The 11,118-nt window shown below is 40.6% G+C and overlaps 1 non-coding gene across 1 annotated transcript; it reads left to right on the top strand.

Moving 5' to 3' along the window:
* The first annotated feature begins 10,167 nt into the window (after positions 1-10,167).
* LOC127077705 (small nucleolar RNA R71) lies at positions 10,168-10,274 on the top strand. The gene has a single exon (XR_007787487.1). It is a non-coding gene; the product is annotated as a small nucleolar RNA R71 (small nucleolar RNA).
* The last annotated feature ends 844 nt before the right edge of the window (positions 10,275-11,118 follow it).

Below are 11,118 nucleotides of genomic sequence, written 5' to 3'. Positions count from 1 at the left end.
TAAAGGCGAATAATAAAAACCTGCTCCAATCGGAGGGCTGAGTAAATTGCAATGCGGAAATGAAAATGGCGGCAGGATTAACTTCCTTCCAAAGTGCTCCAAACTAGATTACAGACTCTATCACAGACTTGATTACACAATTGTGGTAACACTCCAATGCGAAGCGATTACCACTATAAAATGCTGAATATATGCCTAAGTGAAACAAAGTTGCTTCTGAGTTTGCCTCTGCTCTAAGTTTGGAGGATTGTAAAACTGAATTCGCGTTTCTATTTATAAGCAAATAAAAAAAGTGGAATTGACTTGGATGCCCTTCAACTTGAAAATAGAGGAAACCGTTTCCTTCTTGTGGCGCCCGCCACAAGGTTATGGCGCCCGCCATAAGCACAAAGTGGGGCGCCTTAGTGGATGAAGTGGGGAAACGTGGGAGTTGAGGAAGTTGGACTTGGACACGTCATGGCTTGGTCTGTGGCGCCTGCCATGGGGTAGGCCATAAGCACAAAATGCTGAATTTTAGGGTTTTTAGCTCTTTTTCACTCCTTTTCTCGATCGGGGCTCCGATTAAAGTAAAAACCTGAAAACAAAGGGAAACACAGTAATAACACAATAAAATGACAATAAAACAACTAGAATGCATGTGAAATCGGAGTCAAAAATACATGAATTTTAGTGTGATCAAACTCTCCCACACTTAAACCTTTGCTTGTCCTCAAGCAAAACATTGAAAAGCTCATAAAAGAAAATTCATGTAAACGAGTGCTTCAGGTAAAAATGCTAAGTTCAAGTCGGGATGCAGTGATAGGTACTAACTGAGTGAACTAAGGGTATCATGATGACACTAATCCGCAAATACGGACATAAGCTTCATTCCTATATTAACCAACCCATATTATCCCACAATACCTAGGCCTGCCTCTTCATCTCTTTTGTGTCCTTTTCATTCAGGCGCAATCACATTAAGCCCGTTATCCGTACATGCTTCATAGTAGAGTGGCCTGTTAGTGATTATGATCTGAGCATGGGTTTCCTGGCACATAAATATGTGTAAACCCTTTTTTTGGACCCAACTGTAGTTGTGGGGGATCGGATCGTAATCCGCCCTACCGAGTTCAGTGCCAGATACCTCTGAACCAACCAACAGTGGGTGAGTTTCTTTCTTTTTCTTTTTTTCTTTTTCTTTTTCTAGCAATTTTTCACAATCCTTTGGTTTAAATGACTTTGTGAGGGTCACCTATACCGGAGTTGCCTTTTTTTGCTTTCTTTTATTTTTTTGTTTTTCTGGATCATTCACTTATTTGCATCGGTCCCCTACGTAGAGGATGTGTAGGCCGGAGCTGACTGCTAGGATAAACTACTAAGGACTTATACGGAAATGATGATTAAGGCCATGGTATATGGGGTTTCGGGAATGATTCCTATATTTACGAAGCTTATGGTGCTAAAACAGATACTGATGTTTCGCAAAGTTCTCCCAAGTCACCGCATCCTTACTCAAAACATGTCCTTAAAACCTGAAAACTTTCGGAATGACACTATTTTCTTTTGTAAAAAAATTTGGTGGGGCTAAAGGTATGGGGAGATATGATTGTACTAAAGATCTACTATTCGGTGACTCGTCGGACTCATGCATTATACTAAAAAGCAAAATAAACAACTAAAAGGGAAATTAAACAACTAAAAACAGCAAATAAACAACTAAAAGGAAATAAACAATCTAAAAACAGCAAATAAAACTGAAAATAAAAGGAAAATGATAAATGCTCCTCCCACACTTAAATCGAACATTGTCCCCAATGTTTCGAAATAAGATAAGGAAGGGTTACCTGGCAACCCTATTGCTGACCACTAGTGTCCTCGCCATCCTGAGGTGGACGACGGGATCGGGTACGACGACGGTCTCTTTGATCCATCCTTGCCTGCAGGGCATCCTGAGCGGTCCTCACCTTTGAAGGTTACCTAGAATGGTACCCTGAGTGTTCTTTATGAGAGCATAGTGTTGTAGGTGGTATTGTTGTTGACGGGCTTATGTATTTGTAATCGCAAGCATAGACTGTAGAACAGACTCGTAGGACCTGTTTGTCCTCCGCTGCGACTCTTGCATAAAGCTCATGTTGTCCGCCATTTGTTGCTGGATGGTAGAGAGTAGGTCATCTCGCCTCTGCTCTCTAGCCATGTGGTCTCGCCACATCTCCTCCGTGATATAGAAGCCAGGAGTGGTACCTGCAGAAGAAGAAGATGGTGCGGTGTGTGGTGGTGAAGGATGATGGGGGGACACATGTGGTACAGGAGATCTCTCTCTCCGATCATATTCATCATCAGTGTCTGGTCCCGCCTCATCAGGAACGTTAGGAGGAAGAGGACCCAAAACAGGTGGAGCATCTAAATCGTAGGTCCAATTCCTCTCATCACGTATATCTGTACGTCTAGTGTAAGGTAGAATAACAGATGGGATGGCTACACCATGAACCATAAGTGTATAACCTCCTTCTCTCCTTGAGAGACACAATTTCATGTCTCTCAGAAATTTTAAGTTAATTGTGCGAGGAGGTAAGGGGTCTAGGGTAGCCATCTCATTGTTCAGGTTAAGTGCCCGAGCAATAGACGTAATCAATCCACCAAAAGAAATCGGTCCCGCCTTATTCAGAGTTAAAATCATATGGGCGAGCATAAACGGAACCGAATTAATTTTCCTATTTGTGAGGCTTCCTTGCAAATATAGAAGCTCTCTAGCGTTAACCTTATTTGGATTCTCCCGGCCAAAAATAGTGCATGCCAACAGATATCTAAAAACTCTGATGGCCGGGTTATGGATAGTCGAGGCAAGAACTCCTTCAAAAGAGTTTATGGAAACGTTTGATAAACGCTCCCAGAAGGAAAATACCTCAACAGACCATTCAGAATCCAAAGGGGCCTCACAAATAGTACCTTCCCCATGAGGGATCCCTAATAGACTGGCTAGTTCATCGGTACTGAATTGGTATTCAACAGCAAACATTCTAAATTTTACAGTACCGACTGTGCTAGCAGTGTTAGGGCTGACAATATAAATTAAGGAACTTAAAAACTCGATTGTCAGCCGCTCATAGGTGGGTTCTTTGTTGATAAAGAAATTATGCAAACCTAAGATGTTTAATAAATGAAAAACGCTATGGTAGATACCTAAAGTATAGAGACAATCTTCATCAACATACCTTGTCGGGAGGATTTCCCAATTTTGCAACCGTTCAATGATTTTTCTTTGTCTCTCCCCTGGTTTTCCACCTCGAAGAATGAATCCGTTGAACTCCATTTGAATGCTTATGAAATGTGGATGAAGAAGATGAAGTGGTTGGTGAAAAGGTTGGATTTTTACAAAATCCGGCGGATGAAATCGAAAATGGAAAGTGGATTAATGATTCGTGTGGTACGATGGTTAGGAAAGTATGAGCTTTTTGTGGGTTCAAGGGCTTTTTTCCAAGGTGAAAAAATGGGTTTTGGAGGTTGTAAGTTGCAAAAATGGTGAAGGAAAGTGGTCTGCCCCGACCATTTACAGACGCTGTGGCGGGCGCCACAGGTCCTATGGCGGGCGCCACAAGGCAAAATCTGGTTGGGCCAGATTTTGGTCCTTTGGTTTGGGCTTCGCTTGTCTTTTGGTTTTGAGGGGTCTGGATAGCATTTGTCTTGTGATTCTTCTAGTTTCTTTGACTTGCATAATTTTATAAAAGTAAAAAAAACGAAAAATAAAAAGTGAAACTGAAACAAAAACAAAAACAGAAATTAAATATAAATAAATAAATAAATGAAAAATTAAAATGCAAATAAAATATAAAACATATATAGATAGAAATACTAATGTATAGTAGTAGTTTATATAATATCCAAATGCGATAATGTAAAATGAGTAATGCAATTACGATAAATATATGAAAGAGAACTAAAGTGAAATGAAATGGTGAAATCAGGTATTAGGGGTGTCGTCTGCCTGAGTGGATCCACGGAGCACGACTATCTCCTGCCTGAGCTCTGCGATCTCCTGATATAGACAATCGACTTCAGTAGCATGGGTGAGATCAGACACTCCTATCTGTAAAGTCAGGTCCGCCACTTCTTGTCTAAGCTCTGCAATCTCTCTACGGCACTCAGCAATCTGGGTGCGTATATCTGGTGTCTGCAATGAATGATTATTAGAGAAAACAGTGATTCTAGGAGATGGTGGTGTAGGCGTGTATTCAGCAGCAGGTGGTGATCTCGGTGCCTCGACGGTCTCTCCTTGGCCCTCTAGAGCATAACTCCAATTCGCTGGATCATGCACACTGGTCATCATAGGGTCTGGCAGTGTAAAGTAATGGATAGCCTCACTGTCGACTAGCAATCGGAACTGACATGGGTGGAAAGAGGCTCTCCTCATCAATCCTCTAGTCAAACAGAAATCGATGTCCATGGTAGTGTGTCCACAGTAGATCCGAAGATGTGACAACTTGCGAGACAGACCCAAAGCGACAGCAATCTGTGTGATGATTCCACCAACATGGATGACTCCTTCGGTAGATCTAGAGATACCGCTGAGGTTATTCAATAAAAAGTTCCCACATGCTACTAGGCGAGACTGAGATGCGCAAAATAATAAGAAGATCTCCTCCTCACTTAGTAGAGTCTCTGCATCCTGTCTTCCCAAGAAGGAATGTGCTAATATCATCTGAAAATATCTGAAGGCTGGGTTATATATGACATAAGATAACTGTGTAGATGGATCTTGGCTTCCGCCACCTGATATATCACTCCAAAACTTCTCCACTTCCTTACCCAGGAAATATCCCAAAGGTGTCTCCGGGATAGCATCAGGAGTAGTCTGGAAACCTAATAAGTCGTCGAACTCTTTCTGGATGAAGGAGTACTCAACTCCAAAGAGCCTGAAAGTAGCATACCCATCTGGTCCAGAATATGGGTCGTAGTCGAATGAACTCAGGAACTCCAAAGTCAGGTTCCTATATGTGTTATTCAAGTCATCAGCAAATTCGTCCCAGTGGAGCTGGTGGCTAAGGAATCAGATACTAGGCTCGATACCCAGTGCCTCCATACAATGCTGATCAGGGCAACGTGTGGGTGCCATAGGGAGCTGATACAAAGCAATGTAGCGCTCCCTCTGAGCATTGTCTCTATAGGCAACATGCATGTCATCAAAACCCTGCATCCTGTAAAAGTTAGGAAAGTGATCCTGAAAATACAAACCATTCAAACTTTAGTCTCAATGCAAAATAAGATAAAATAAAATAAAAATAAAAATAAATGTAAATAAATGCGAAGAAAATAAAATGAAAAGAAAAAATATGGGTTGCCTCCCACGCAGCGCTTGTTTAATGTCATTAGCTTGACGGTTAGAATTTATACACCTGTAGTAGTATGAATCGGTGGATCAATCAGGGTGTGGCTCGAGTAGTATGCTGGAATGTCTCCTCCTTCATAGAGCTTCAGTCTTTGTCCATTTACAATGAATGGACTACATGTATCGTTCTTGATTTCTACGGCTCCGGATCTCAGAATCTTGGATACTTTGAAAGGACCAGTCCATCTTGAACGTAGCTTTCCAGGGAAGAGTCATAACCTAGTGTTGAAAAGGAGAACAGAATCGCCTACATTGAAGTTTTTCTTTACTATCCTTTTGTCATGATAGGCTTTTGTCCTCTCTTTACATATTTTTGCATTCTCGTAGGCAGATTGCCTAAGTTCTTCTAATTTATGAATGTCCAGGGTACACTTTTCTCCAGCGGCTAGGTAGTCTAAATTCAAAGTTTTAATGGCCCAATAGGCCTTATGCTCTAACTCGAATGGTAAGTGACAAGATTTTCCATAAACTAGTTGGTAAGGAGTAGTTCCTATAGGGGTTTTGAAAGCGGCTCTCTAGGCCCATAATGCTTCTTGAAGCTTCTGAGACCAGTCTCTCCTAGAGATAGAAACAGTTTTCTCTAGGATTTGTTTTATCTCCCTATTAGATACTTCTACTTGGCCACTAGTTTGTGGGTGGTACGGTGTTGCTACTCTATGCCTAACTCCATATTTTCTTAAAAGTTTGTCAAATATTCTCGATATAAAGTGTGATCCTCCATCGCTTATGACTAAACGTGGTGTTCCAAATCTAGGGAATATATAGTTTTTAAATAGTTTGATTACTACCCTAGTGTCGTTTGTGGGTGCAGCTATAACTTCAATCCACTTAGACACATAGTCTACAGCTACTAAGATATACCTATTTCCTAAGGATGGTGGAAAAGGTCCCATGAAATCTATACCCCATACGTCAAAGAGTTCTACTTCCTGAATGTTTCTTAGAGGCATTTCATCACGTCTTGAAATGTTTCCAGCGCGTTGGCATTTATCACACTTGACAATGAAAGCATAGACATCACGCCACATGGTAGGCCAGAATAGGCCAGCTTTAAGAATCTTGGCGTATGTCTTAGAGGTGCTTGCATGTCCACCATAAGGTGCAAAATGACAATGCTTGATAATATTATTTACCTCTTCTTCTGAAACGCAACGGCGAAAAATGCCATCTTTACCCCTTTTGAAAAGGAGTGGTTCGTCCCTATAGAAGTTTCTCACATCGTGGAAGAATTTCTTTTTGCGGTGGTAGTCAAGATCAGGGGGTACTATATCAGCAGCTAGGTAATTAACAAAATCTGCATACCAGGGTACGTTACTTATTGCTAAGGAATTTTGGGAATGCTCATAAGGATCTAGGTTATTATCTTCAATGGTTTCTACTCTGGCGATCAGTCTATCATAGGCGAAATCATCATTTATGGGTACTAGTTCAGGTTTTAGATGTTCTAGCCTAGAAAGGTGATCGACTACTACATTTTCAGTGCCTTTTTTGTCTCTTATGTCTAAATCAAACTCTTGTAGTAATAGAATCCATCGGAGTAACCTGGGGTTGGCATCTTTTTTACTTAATAGGTAACGAATGGCAGCATGATCGGTGTAAACAATAATTTTTGCTCCTACTAGATAAGATCTAAATTTGTCTATAGCGAAAACTACAGCGAGTAATTCTTTTTCGGTTGTTACGTAATTAAGTTGGGCAGCATCTAGGGTTCTACTGGCATAATAAATGGCATGTAATTTTTTATCTTTCCTTTGTCCTAGAACGGCTCCAACTGCATAATCACTAGCATCGCACATTATCTCAAAAGGTTCCAACCAATCGGGTGGTTTCATAATGGGTGCAGAGATTAATGCTTGCTTTAAAAGATTAAATGCGTCATTACATTTTCATCAAAAATGAATTTAGCATCTTTCATTAAAAGTCCGGTTAAAGGTTTAGTGATTTTGGAGAAGTCCTTAATAAAACGCCGGTAGAATCCAGCGTGTCCAAGAAAGCTTCGGACTTCTCTGATGGTTTTTGGGGGTTTTAGGTTTTCTATAACTTCTATTTTAGCTTTATCTACCTCTATACCTTTTTCGGAAACTATATGTCCTAAAACTATTCCTTCGGTCACCATGAAATGACATTTTTCCCAATTTAGCACGAGGTTAACTTCCACGCATCTCTCCAAGATTTTCTCAAGTTTAGCGAGACAATTGTGGAAATCAAATCCGCAAACCGAGAAATCGTCCATAAACACTTCCATGATACCATCTAGGTAATCTGCAAATATTGACATCATGCAGCGTTGGAAAGTAGCTGGGGCGTTACAGAGGCCGAACGACATTCGTCTGTAGGCAAAGGTTCCATAGGGGCATGTAAAGGTAGTTTTTTCTTGATCTTCGGGGTGAATAGGTATTTGGAAGAATCCAGAGTATCCATCTAAATAACAGAAGTAAGAGTGTCTGGCTAGACGCTCCAACATCTGGTCTATGAATGGTAAAGGGAAATGATCCTTCCTAGTTGCTTTATTTAATTTTATATAATCTATACACATCCGCCATCCTCCTTCTAAACGTTTTGCTACATGTTCGCCTTTATCGTTTTGCACGACTGTGATGCCTCCCTTTTTAGGTACTACATGCACAGGGCTCACCCACTTACTATCCGAGATCTGGTAGATTATACCTGCCTCAAGTAACTTAAGAACTTCCTTCTTAACAACATCATTCATTATAGGGTTTATTCTTCTCTGATGCTCCCTAGAGGGTTTTGAATCTTCTTCTAACGAAATCCGATGCATGCATACGGATGGGCTTATACCTTTCAGGTCAGAGATATTATATCCTAAGGATGAGGGATGTCTTCGTAAAACGTCTAAAAGTTGGTTCGTTTCCTCATGGCTCAAGGTAGCACTGACTATAACTGGACGGTTCATCTTTTCATCGAGGAACTCATATCTCAGGTTCTTAGGCAGTTCCTTAAGTTCTAAGGTTGGTTTCTTAGGGCATGGCATAGGATCTGGGGTAAGGGATAAACATTCGTAAAGGTTATCATCGATGTAAGGTTCTTTAAAGTCATCATCTTCCTTTATGGGGGTTGATGGCAACTTGATTGTTTTTATAATTTCTTTTTGTTCTAATTCTCTAACGCATTCATCAATGATATCTAAGGCATAACACGAGTCTCCCATCACAGGTGCCATAAGAAATTGCGAAAGTATAAATTCTATTTTCTCGTCACCTACCTCAAATGTCACCTTTCCTTTCTTGACATCTATTATGGCTCCTGCAGTCGATAAGAATGGTCTACCTAGAAGAATTGGTATATCATTGTCCTCTTTGATGTCCATGACGACAAAATCAGTAGGGATAAATAACTGACCTATCCTAACAGGAACATATTCTAAAATGCCTATTGGATATTTGACAGATCTATCGGCTAACTGAAGTGACATCTTAGTGGGTTGTAACTCTCCTAAGTTTAACCTCTCACAAACTGCTAGAGGCATTAAGCTCACACTAGCTCCTAAGTCTAGAAAAGCCTTTTCGATGACATGATTACCCAAAAGACAAGGAATGGAGAAATTTCCAGGATCTTTATCTTTCTTTGCTAATTTGTCCTCGGAAATAGCATTACATTCCAAAGGCTTCGGATCATCAAGTCTACGTTTGTTGGTAAGGATGTCTTTCAGAAACTTTGCATAAGAAGGTATTTGGGTGATGGCTTCTGTGAAAGGGATTTCTACATGAAGTTTTTCTATAACTTTAATAAATTTTTGATATTGTTTATTGATCTGGGTTTGTTTGAGTCTTTGCGGATATGGTATAGGTGGTTTATATGGTGGGGGCGGTACGTAAATTTTATCTTTAGGTTCTTCTCCTTTCTCTCGACCATCCTGGTTTTCAGATTCCTTTGGTTCCTTTACTTCGTCTGGGGGTTTGGTACATTCCTTAGAAGTTTCGGGTTCACTTAATCTTGGGTTTGGTGGCTCATCATAAGCGTTCCCACTTCGTAGGGTAATGGCATTGACTTGTCCTCTCGGATTTTGTTGAGGTTGTCCAGGGAATTGTCCTCCAGGTGTAGTCTAAGGGTCTTGGTTTAAGGCTACCTGAGAGATCTGGGTTTCAAGCATCTTGGTATGAGTAACTATTTGGTCAACCTTGGTTCCTAATTGAGTAATCAATTCGTTGACATGAATGTTTTGGTTCATGAACTCCTTGTTTTGTTGGGTTTTAGCGGTGATAAAATTTTCCATTATTTTCTCAAGGCTCGGCTTTGGTGGTACAGGTTGCATAGGTTGATTTGATCTTGGGGCTTGATAACTAGGTCTCGGAGGTGCATTATTTTGAATAGGGTTATTATTTTTATAGGAGAAGTTAGGGTGATTCCTCCATCTAGGGTTATAAGTATTTGAATATGGGTTCCCTTGGGTGTAGTTCACTTGCTCGGAGTGGGTTTCATTCAATAGACTGCATTCGGCAGATTGGTGTCCTTGGGTTCCACATATCTCACAATCCGACAAAACTGCGGCTACAGTATTCGGGTTCGTGTACATATGCTCGACCTTGAGGGCTAATGCGTCCATTTTAGCTTGCATCATGTCTATAGAACTTAGTTCATGCACTCTTCCTTGGGCTTCCTTCTTCTCGACTGTCGCTCGTTCGACTCCCCATGATTGATGGTTTTGAGCCATGTCTTCGATGAGGGCACTAGCTTCAGGGTAAGGTTTGTTCATCAGAGCACCGCCTGCGGCAGCGTCGATGGTCATCTTTGTGTTATAATGAAGTCCATTATAGAAGGTTTGAATGATTAACCAAATTTTTAAACCATGATGTGGGCATGCTCGTAACAACTCTTTATATCTCTCCCAAGCTTCGAATAACGATTCTCCTTGGTTTTGGGTAAATCTAGTTATATGGTTTCGAAGAACGACGGTCTTACTCGGGGGAAAATATCTAGCAAGAAAAACTCTTCTAAGGTTATCCCAAGTCGTAATGGAATTGGGTGGAAGGGAATCTAACCATGATAGGGCTTTATCTCTGAGCGAAAAAGGAAATAATCTTAAACGTATTGCCTCAGGAGAAGCTCCATTGGTTTTAAAAGTAGCTGCTAACTGAAGAAATATTTTTAAATGTTGGTTAGGGTTCTCGGTAGCGAGACCCGCGAATTGTCTTTGTTGCACCAGTTGCAACAGGGATGGTTTAAGTTCAAAATTATTGGCTGGGATGAGTGGGTTTACTATACTAGAACTAGGTTCTTCATTAGATGGTTGAGCGAAATCCTTAAGAGGTCTTTGGTTTTGATCTTCAGCCATGGCTCTCTTAATTCTATGAAAGAATAAATGTGCACGAGCGTAACGTTCAGGTTCCGCCAGAGGGTTTACTAAACTTAAACTTCCGGTACTGCGAGTTCTTCGCATCGACCGGTGGGAAATAACCTAAGTCTAAACGATATAACAACAGGAAAATGAAATTTGACGTAATTGGTCCCCGACAACGGCGCCAAAAACTTGGCGCGTTGGAAAACTTGATGTTCGCAAGTAAACGAACGCGTCAGAGTAATATAAAAGATTATCGAACCACAGAGACCAAGTGTCAATCTATCGTTATCTGTTGTTATGGTGTTTATCAAAGGCAGTCAAAATAGGTGTTTTTGTAGTGTGCAATGAAAAGTAAAGTATTGAAATAGAATATAATTAATAAAGACAGGGTCGAATGTAATTCACGTAATCAATTGATAATCCAAGTACTTGCTAATAGAACTACTTATGGGCA

Source organism: Lathyrus oleraceus, chromosome 4, assembly GCF_024323335.1.
Source record: "Lathyrus oleraceus cultivar Zhongwan6 chromosome 4, CAAS_Psat_ZW6_1.0, whole genome shotgun sequence".
NCBI lineage: Eukaryota > Viridiplantae > Streptophyta > Magnoliopsida > Fabales > Fabaceae > Lathyrus > Lathyrus oleraceus.
The sequence above is the reverse complement of the archived record's forward strand: the minus strand, read 5'-3'. Positions and strand labels throughout refer to the sequence as shown.